The 9,578-nt window shown below is 38.7% G+C and overlaps 1 protein-coding gene across 3 annotated transcripts in view; it reads right to left on the minus strand.

Annotated features, from left to right (window-relative positions):
• Positions 1–3,877, minus strand: part of MS4A4A (membrane-spanning 4-domains, subfamily A, member 4A) — a 28,608-nt gene extending 24,731 nt beyond the window's left edge. Inside the window, exons 1-2 of one of the 3 annotated variants that reach the window (XM_011974345.1) lie at positions 3,689–3,864; positions 1,334–1,479 (exon numbers count right to left, since the gene is read on the minus strand). The gene's annotated coding sequence lies outside the window, so the exon portion shown is untranslated. Of the gene's footprint in view, positions 1–1,333; positions 1,480–3,688 lie in introns of all 3 variants that reach the window. The other 2 variants (XM_011974344.1, XM_011974346.1) reach the window with 2 other exon arrangements.
• Positions 3,878–9,578: the final 5,701 nt, after the last annotated feature.

A 9,578-nucleotide genomic window follows, 5' to 3' on the forward strand; every position in this document is an offset into this window, starting at 1 on the left:
AGAAGATCTCTTTTGTTTGCACAAAAACTTGTACAATTAATTTTCTTAGCAGCATTATCTATAATTGCTAAAAGGAGGAAACCACCCAATTTGGAATAAGTTAAGTACAAGACTATGTAGAGGTGGGCCAAGAGGCCCTCCTCTTCCTCTTGCAGTCTCTGTTCCAATGATAATGGAATTTGGGAGGTGGGTTACATATATATGCTATGGAGTAGGTATATTCAGACCTATATATACACTTTAGCGCTCCCTGGACAGAACACAAAATTTAGATTTGGAGCATATGGCTAAAATAAAATAAGTCTTGTTTTGGGTCTTACATTTAATCCACATCCTTAGATTTTTGTTACACTTAGGGGAATTGTCCTTCTCTGGGCTTAATTTAAAGTCATTCTAATAAAGCCCAGAAATTGACAATTTACCTACTTGTTCCAGAACGGAGAAGAGGTAACTTTTATTTCAAACCTTAGAAGACTTAAATAGAAGACATCCAGTCTTCCTCAAAATTTCTCTTTCAAAAAAGTAAGGTGGCGCAAGGAACAGTACGTGGAGATTATTTCAGAGCCCTGCAAGTAGTCCCTAATCAAGAGTGGCAAGAGCTAAAGGGAACAGGAACCCTAATGCTATGGGAGTGCAAGTGTCCTTTCTTGGTGGAAGGCCCAGCAATTAACTACACTATCCATGTTAAAAATCTGGAAGTTTAAAGTCGGGCATTGTGACTCACTCCTGTAATCCCAGCACTATGGGAGGCCAAAGTGGGAGGATTGTTGGAGCCCAGGAGTTTGAGATCAGACTGGGGAACATGGTGAAACCCCATCTCTACACAAAATACAAAAATTAGCTGGGTGTGGTGGTGGGCGCCTGTAATCCCAGCTACTCAGGAGGCTGAGGTCGAGGCTGGAGTAAGCCACAATGGCGCCAGTGTACTCCAGCCTGGGCAACACAGTGAGACCCTGTCTCAAAAATATCTGGTAGTTTGTCATTAGTTCTTCTGCTGCCTACCCTCTATGTTCAATCAATCTCATCTTAATCCTACACAACCATTTTTCAACTCTGTGTATTTCTCTCATCTTCTCAAGGCAAGCCATTATCCTATTTTCATCAGAAGTATTCGTCATAGCCTCTGAATGTTCCCTGTGTCCATTTGTGGCTTTGGATATTCAGTCCACCCCTGATGTTGTAGCCAGAATGATCAAATATAAAATCAATTGAGTCACCCTCCCCTTTAAAAGCCTTCTTTTACATTTCACCACCCTTAGCATAGAGTTAAAATTTTTAATGTTGATAACAAAACCTCTGCTACTTCAGCACAAATCTATTGTTGTAGTCTTACCTCAAATCTCTCTCCTTTTAATTTTTAAAGCCCCAAGTATATTTGACTTATTCAAGTTGTTCCAAAGAAGTGATTTCATTCTTATATTGAGACGTTTGCATATACTGAACCCATTTGCAGGAATGTTCCATCCCTCCTGTGACCACCTTGTAAGAACAAAAACAAACCCACCACATCATCTAATCTTCTCACACACAAATAGCATTGCATAGTTTCTATCCTCTTTCAGACACTGTTCCCCCACTTCTCCACCATTGCCCACACGTGGATCACTCAACCTATGATGGTAACCAAGGGTCTAAGAAATCTGTGTTATGTTACTTCTACATTGCAAAAGTCAAAGTTATTTGGTAAGTGACTAAAGATGATTCTTCTTAGTCCATCAAAATGTGTACTTTATTCTTCTTTAATGTAAAAGAACCTCTGCCTCAATCTCTCAGGCACACACATCTTCAGACTGAGAATTTAGGACATGTTGGGTCTGTCTTATCAAACACACTGGTGGTTCTCTCTCTGTGTTTAGTGCCTCTCTGTCAAGACTGTAAGCTTCCTCCAGGGCAGAGCCATTATATCAAAGCAAAGCTTATAACTGACTCTTCTGCTTTCCCATAATTCTTTGATAACATAGGTCAGGTTCTGGTCCTTCAAGGCTGGTGCTTTGTCCTTCTAAGAAACTCTGGCCATAAGTTCATATAACTGCCTCCTGTTTTTCCACCACAGAAATCCTTGTGTTAATTATCTACAGCACATAAAGTCCCCAAGGACAAAAATATTTTACCATCCAGGGCTTGACTTCTCTCTATTCAATTTTTTTTAAAACTGCTGAGAATGTTGGATACATATGAGGGACATTTATTCTGGGTTGGAGAAGAATTGAAAGCTTGGTTTTGTACCATCACCTATATGCATCAGGCTCTTGACAACTACAATGTCTTCCCCGCCCCCCGGATAAAGAGGTGAGGGAGGCCGGGCGCGGTGGCTCACGCCTGTAATCCCAGCACTTTGGGAGGCCGAGGCGGGCGGATCACAAGGTCAGGAGATCGAGACCATCCTGGCTAACTCGGTGAAACCCCGTCTCTACTAAAAATACAAAAAATTATCCGGGCGTGGTGGCGGGCGCCTGTAGTCCCAGCTACTCGGGAGGCTGAGGCAGGAGAATGGCGTGAACCCGGGAGGCGGAGCTTGCAGTGAGCCGAGATCGCGCCACTGCACTCCAGCCTGGGCGACAGAGCGAGACTCCGTCTCAACAACAACAACAACAACAACAACAACAAAAAGAGGTGAGGGAACCTAGACCACCCTTCCCTCTTTGATTGGCCCCAGTCTCTTTGTGGATCAGCAGCACCACCAGTCTCTTGTTTCCTCATTTTTATGTCACCATCCCCCCCGCCCCACCCCACCCCCCGCCACAATCACAAGGAGAGAGCATGAGGAGAGTGGTACACATGGTCATCCCCTTTTTCTTGGCAAAGTTATCAAATAGACTAGAAACCCAAAATGAGGCCTGAATCTGGATAGTTTTTAGGAGGATGATGGGGATGCAGAAATTGTGGCACGGGAAGTGAAAAGGCCTGGACTAGGAACCAAGAATTCTTTTTTGTTTGTTTGTTTGTTTGCTCCCAGCCCTTTTATTAACTTGTGTGATTCTGGGTACATTATTTCCCTTTTCTGGGTTTCACTTACTTCATCTGGGAAAAGATTACAATGGCCACGACTACTTACAAGCTTCTTTCTTATCCTAAGAATGCTAAAAGTCTACAAGGCATTTTTCATTAGTAGATTTTATCATGAGCAGCCTCAGTTTACTGCCTGGGTGCCCATGAATAGTGCCAAAGACCACTGGAGAACTAGGTCAGGTTACAGCCCATCTAAATGTACAAGGCTGGGGACCCTGCCTGTGCCCTAGTCCATGTACACCAAATTCTGCATGCGATACATCTGTTCTTAAATCCTGAATTATAAAAATAACCAGTCAGACACAGAGAATAAAGACCATGGAGGAAGGACATTAACAGCAGATGAGGTAATCAATCAAAAGTTTAAAATATTGCTTATAGTGTTTTGGTATCCTGAGAACTTAAGGGACAAAAGTAACTAAAAAAATCTCATCCAGCTCCAATGTCAGCCTTGAGGAGGCTTTTCTAACTCCCATCAACTGTAGCAAAGACTGTTCCTCATCCCCTCACCAAATGCCCATTTAAAGGTACACTCAACCCACCCCAACCCTGACTACCAGCTTGTGTCATGGGAAGTGGCCTCATTTTTTTTTGTCGTTCCACTCCCAGAAATCCTAAACCCGGGAAGTGAACCAAACCATCAGCCCTAAAGCCTAGGAAGGCAAGTCCCTGGACCTACCTTTCTTCAGGCCTGCAATGTCTGCGGTAGGTCTGATGCGTGCAGGGCTCTGGGCAAGTTCCTCGAAGTTCTTTGGTCCAGACCCAGTCAGCTTCCCCCACTCCACACCTCACTCAGTTTAAATCTGCATTCCTTTTCTAGTAGATGTTTGGAAACTTAAAGGCTGTGCTGGGAATTTCTGAGACCCATAACTAGTTCCTCTTTTATATCGGAAGCATTAACTGATTTTGTGTTCTCAATATGGGTGCGGATGTCTATTCTGAATTTTGCTGAAAAAGCAGCGGCTGCCTGATACAGTCTTTCCTATGAAAATAATGCTACTAATTACTGTGGTTATCAGTGGTAGAGGATTTACTGTATGCAAGACCCTCTTCAAAGGTCATTACATACACAAGCTAAGTAAATGGTATTTTGTAAATACCCCCTTTCACCGTGTCACACGTTTCCATAGTGCTCGTGTCTTCCTGGAGAGCTACTATTACTATTTTATTAGGTTGGTGCAAAAGTAATTGCGGTTTTTGCCATTATTTTATGGCCAAAATCACAATTACTTTTGCACCGACCTTAATATACACAACTTAAATGTTTTATTTACATGAAATTCCACCTTTAGAGATTCATCATGAGTGGCCATAAAATGGCAACAAGTTGGTTGTATGGCAATAAAACAGCGCCTTTCTAAGTGAAGGAAGCAGCTGGTATCATAGAACGAGCTGGCCTTTGACTAAGATAAAACCAATGGCAATCATTTCTTGCATGACCTTGTTAATCTCCTGAACTTATGATTCATTTATAAAATAAAATAATGTTTACTTTACATGGAGGAGGAAAGCAAAGGGGCGTGCAGTTTCATTCATTCAGCATTTTCTTTAGAAAAACTATTATAAGCCAAGCAATGTGCCCTGTGCTTCTGATAAAATGGTAAAAAATAATTTTCACTCAAAGAGTTTATAGACTACTTGGAAAAACAGACCAGTAAATAAATCACTGCAATCCATTACAATCAGTTATCTGCAAGGTAAAGTGACAATACAGATGAGCAAATAAATCATTACAAGCCATTATAATCAGTGATCTGCAAGGTAAAGTTGGGTATCCTAAGAGAGCTCATAGAAGGATCAATGAACCCAACATTGGGTAGGCAGAGGAGACTTCCTAGATACAGGGACATCTAATTGGAGACAAGATGAATGAGCAAAAGACACACAAATGGAAGGAGAATGAAGGAAGGTAACATTATTATTTCCATTTTTCAGAAGAAACTGAAACTCAGAGATACTCCTATAGCTGGTATAGATGAGATTGAAATCCAGTTTTGCCTAATTCCAAAAACTATGTGGTCTATAATCTGAAATTATAATTCTCAAAATTAAAATAGATTATATTTCAGAAATATTGTCCTGGTTTCAAACAACAGGGATAAATAATAATAAAATTAGAGAGTTAGGCTCAAGGTAGAGGCAGTTCTCTAGGGAAGGGATGATGATTACCTGAACTAGCTGTGATGCTAGTAAAGTTGGAGAGAATGAATGGATTTGAAAGCTGTTTAGGAACAAGAAATGATAGTACTTGTTGGTATAATGAATATGTAAATCAGGAGAAAAAAAAAGGATGACACTCAGATTCTGGGTTAGGAAACTGAATGAGAGATAGAGCCATTCAGCAAGGCAATAGACATGAACCAGGACAGAACTGCAGGAACAAAGAGTAAAATTTTGAACGTATTTCATCAGAGTTGTGTAGGCACCTTCAAACAAAGTTGACAAGAATTGGATAACTGGCAGGAGCTAGGGAATGAGACCATGGCTGTAGAGGTAAACCCAACCATTCTTCATCCAGAGGGATGAGGTCACCCAGGCTTGTGTGTGGAGGCAGAAAATGTCAAACCCTATTTCTAGAGGATAGAAACAGTATATCAGAAATAAGAGTTCCCAGAGGATTATGAAAAAGAGGGTAAGGAAGACAGCAGGCAAGCTCGGAAAGTGTGGCATTGCAGAAGACAAGGGTACAGAGTTTCACGACTTCCTAAGAGAGGTTGAAATTCTAGACTAAGGACAGGCATCAATCTCTCCTCCCACTCCATATGGTGTGAAATGAGACATTATCAGGTTATTATTAGTAGATAACAATTTCAAGAGAACAATAACATGAAATTCAACAGAGAAATATATATATATTTATTTATAATAAAATCACCCTACCTCAAAGTAAGCATTTAACAAAACTAACTACTATGCAAATAAGAGCAAATCAGAAAGAGCTCAAGTTCAGTGTCAAAACTATAAGCAACAGGGGAGGAGGTTGGAGCCCTGAGCAGTTGTTAAGGTTATTGCTTTTTTAAATTATGATGGAAAACTGGGCCAATTGATCCTCCTTCCCTCACACAGGCGTCACCTAACAGGGTGTTTATTCCAAAAACAAAATATGAGAACTGTTTTATGAGCAAAATTATGGTTCTGCTCTAGATAAGTATACAGAATGTGAGTGCCAGCTCTGAGTAAAAAACAGGAAAGATGGCTAACAAGGTAAAACCCCACCTCTACTAAAAATACAAAAATTTAGCTGGGTGTGGTGGTGGGCACCTGTACTCCCAGCTACTCGGAAGGCTGAGGCAGGAGAATGGCGTGAACCCAGGAGATGGAGCTTGCAGTGAGCCGAGATCGCACCACTGCACTCCAGCCTGGGCAACAGAGCGAGACTCTGTGTCAGAAACAACAACAACAACAAAAACAAAAACAAAAAAACTAGGAAAGAGACAAGAATCACATCTAACTTTCAATTAACAGGGTATAAAGAAAAAGAAAAAAGCAGAGAAGATTATGGAATTGATCACTAAATGAAAGTCTTGAGTTCACTCTATAGAGCTGGAATTCTGATGATGAAGACACAGAGGTCACCTTAGTCTAGAGAAGCCGGGGGCTTTCTCCCACCCGGATCATAGTCAATCTGTATTTATAACCTGGATCATAGTCAATCTGTATTTATAACCTGGATCATAGTCAATCTGTATTTATAACCTGGATCATAGTCAATCTGTATTTATAACCTGGCTTCATCCCCACTCCTGTCTCACAGTCACCAGATGTAGGCTACGGTAAGCAGGACCTACACTGCCTGACATGAGAAGAGAAATTACTAAATGAAAGTGTAAATGGACACTGAATATTTAAGGAAACCAATATTGTAAAATAGAGAAACTAAATACAATAAACAAATCAACAAACAAAAAAATGTTTTCTATATTTTGGTCAATGGTTCTACACACCTTCATCTCCCCTTTATTGCATTATTTCTCCCTCCAATTAATTTAATAATTATAAAGTCTTTTACTATGTGTTTTCTTTAATCTTAAAGCATGTGCTTTTGATTTATTAAATTTAAATAAGAATTAGAACTTTCATTTCCTCCAGGAAAGCCAATAGTGTAATGGTAGATTTAATCCTAACTATGTGAATAAATATATTATATGTAATAAAGTATAAATATTTCAGACAAAACCTTAAAAACTCAAAAGTGAAATACTTACTATTTAAAAGTGGTATATTTTAATGCATACAAAAAGTGTAAAATAAAAGGATGAGAAACAATATATCAAGCAAACCTTAAACCAAAAAACGTATCAAATCTGACCTTAGAGCAAAAAATGTTAGTGATTAACAAAAAGATTATTTCTTACTTATAAAAATAGTTCAATTTTCAGGAAGATATAATCATTTTAAGTGTGTATATATCTAATATCAGACCTCCTAAACATATAAAGCAAAAATTCACATCCCACAGAGGATTAGGTGGTATTTTTAATACATATATTTAAGAAAGGACATATATCCGGAATATATAAAGAATCTTTGTATGCATTAAGTAAAAGAGACAGCTCCACAGAAAATTGTTCAAGAGACTTGTCCAGACACTTCACAAAAGAGAATATCCAAATGCCCAAAAGATATTTAAAAACATCTTTTGTTTAACCTTAATAGTAATCAAGAAAATGAAAATTAAAACCACAATTAGATACCACACTACATCTACCAGAATCAGAAAATGCTCTTTAATAAAAGCATCACAAATTCTGGACTCACTTCTCTGAGTTTACTTATTGTTTCATCTTTCTTTCCAACTTTTATTTTCAGTTCAGCAAGTACATGTGCAGGTTTGTTATATGAGTAAATTGCATGTCCTGAAGGTTTGATGCACACATTTTTTATCACCCAGGTAATAAGCATAATATACAATAGGTAGTATTTTATCCTCACACTTTTTGCACCCTTCACCCTGAAGTAGGCCCCGGTGTCTATCGCTTTTTCCTTTGTGTCCATGTGTAACCATTGTATAGCTCCCACTTATAAGTGAGAACAAGTGGTATATTATTTTCCGTTTCTGTGTTAGTTCACTTAGGATAATGGCTTCCAGCTTCATCCATGTTGCTGCAAAGGATATGATCTCATTCTTTTTTATGGTTATGTGGCATTTCATGATGTGTATGTGCCACATTTTCTTTATCCAGCCCACTGTTGATGGGCATTTAGGTTGAGTCCATGTATTTACTATTGTGAGTAGTTCTGCAATGAGCATATGCACACATGCATCTCTATGGTAGAACAATTTATATTTTGGAGGGTTTATAGCTAGTATTGGGATTGCTGGGTCTAATGGTAGTTCTGTTTTAAGTTTTTTGAAAAATTTTGAAACCACTTTTCACCGTCTCTGAACTAATTTACATTCCCATCAGCAGTGTATAAGTGGTCCACTTTCTCTGCAAACCTGACCAGCATGTTATTTTTTTACTTTTTAGTAAGAGTCACTCTGACTGGTGTGAGATGGTATCTCATTGTGGACTTGCATTTCTCTCATGATTGGTGATGTTTAGCATTTGTTCATATGCTTGGTGGCTGCATGTGTGTCTTCTTTTGAGCAATTACAACAAAAACAAAACTTTACAAATAGGCCCTCCTTAAACAAAAGGGCTATTTTATAGCAAAAAGAAACTATCAATAGAGTAAACAGACAACCTAGAATGGGAGAAAATATACACAAGCTATTCATCCGACAAAAGTATAATATCCAGAATCTGTGAGAAATTTAAATAAATTAACAAGAATAAAGCAAACAACCCCATTAAAAATGGGCGTAGGTTATTATGTACTTCTTATTTTGAATCACCATAGGAAGGTGAATCACCCATGCCTATATAAATCCTCTGGCCTTGCTCTCCTCCTACTCTCCAGTTCCTGCCACTGGCCAAGCCCAACCAAATGCCAGAAGTCACCTCTACTATTATCTCCTGTTTTCAAAGTGGGTTATATTGGTATTTCCCAAAGTGTTTCAGTTGAACCCTAGTTCTCTTAGATGCTTTGAGGAGCAAAAACAGAGTGAGAAGATCTCATGGACCATTAAGTTTAGGAGGCACTAGAAACGTAACCTTCTGGTAGACCCCCATGCACACTAACATATTAAAAACTCTGAGATGTCCCAACAAAACATTTATGCTTGAAAGTGAGGAAAAAATAAAGATTGTCTAAGAAATAACAGGGCACAGAAGGCTACCTCGGAGCTTCTTTGATTGATTAAATGATTAAAGGATATAATCCAGCAAAATAAAATAAAGATCTAATGAAAAATTTCAAAGACTTGAAATAGTTTTGAGCAAATAAAGCAATAAGGATTTAAGTCTTAGTGAATACATAAGTGATAGTAATTAAGACTCAGAAAATAAGTAATTTTAATGTAAAATATAAAATAACAACTGGACCAAAAAAACTACATGACTCTAGTATGAGAAAGAGGAGGGACAAGTATAGGTATTCTAATATCCCACTTTCAATAGTGTAGGGGTGTTTCTCAAAGAAAAATGCCTGGGTATGTTTACAGAAAAACTTTGAAAATATGCTGG

Source organism: Mandrillus leucophaeus, unplaced genomic scaffold, assembly GCF_000951045.1.
Source record: "Mandrillus leucophaeus isolate KB7577 unplaced genomic scaffold, Mleu.le_1.0 Scaffold1443, whole genome shotgun sequence".
In the NCBI taxonomy this organism is placed as follows: Eukaryota; Metazoa; Chordata; class Mammalia; order Primates; family Cercopithecidae; genus Mandrillus; species Mandrillus leucophaeus.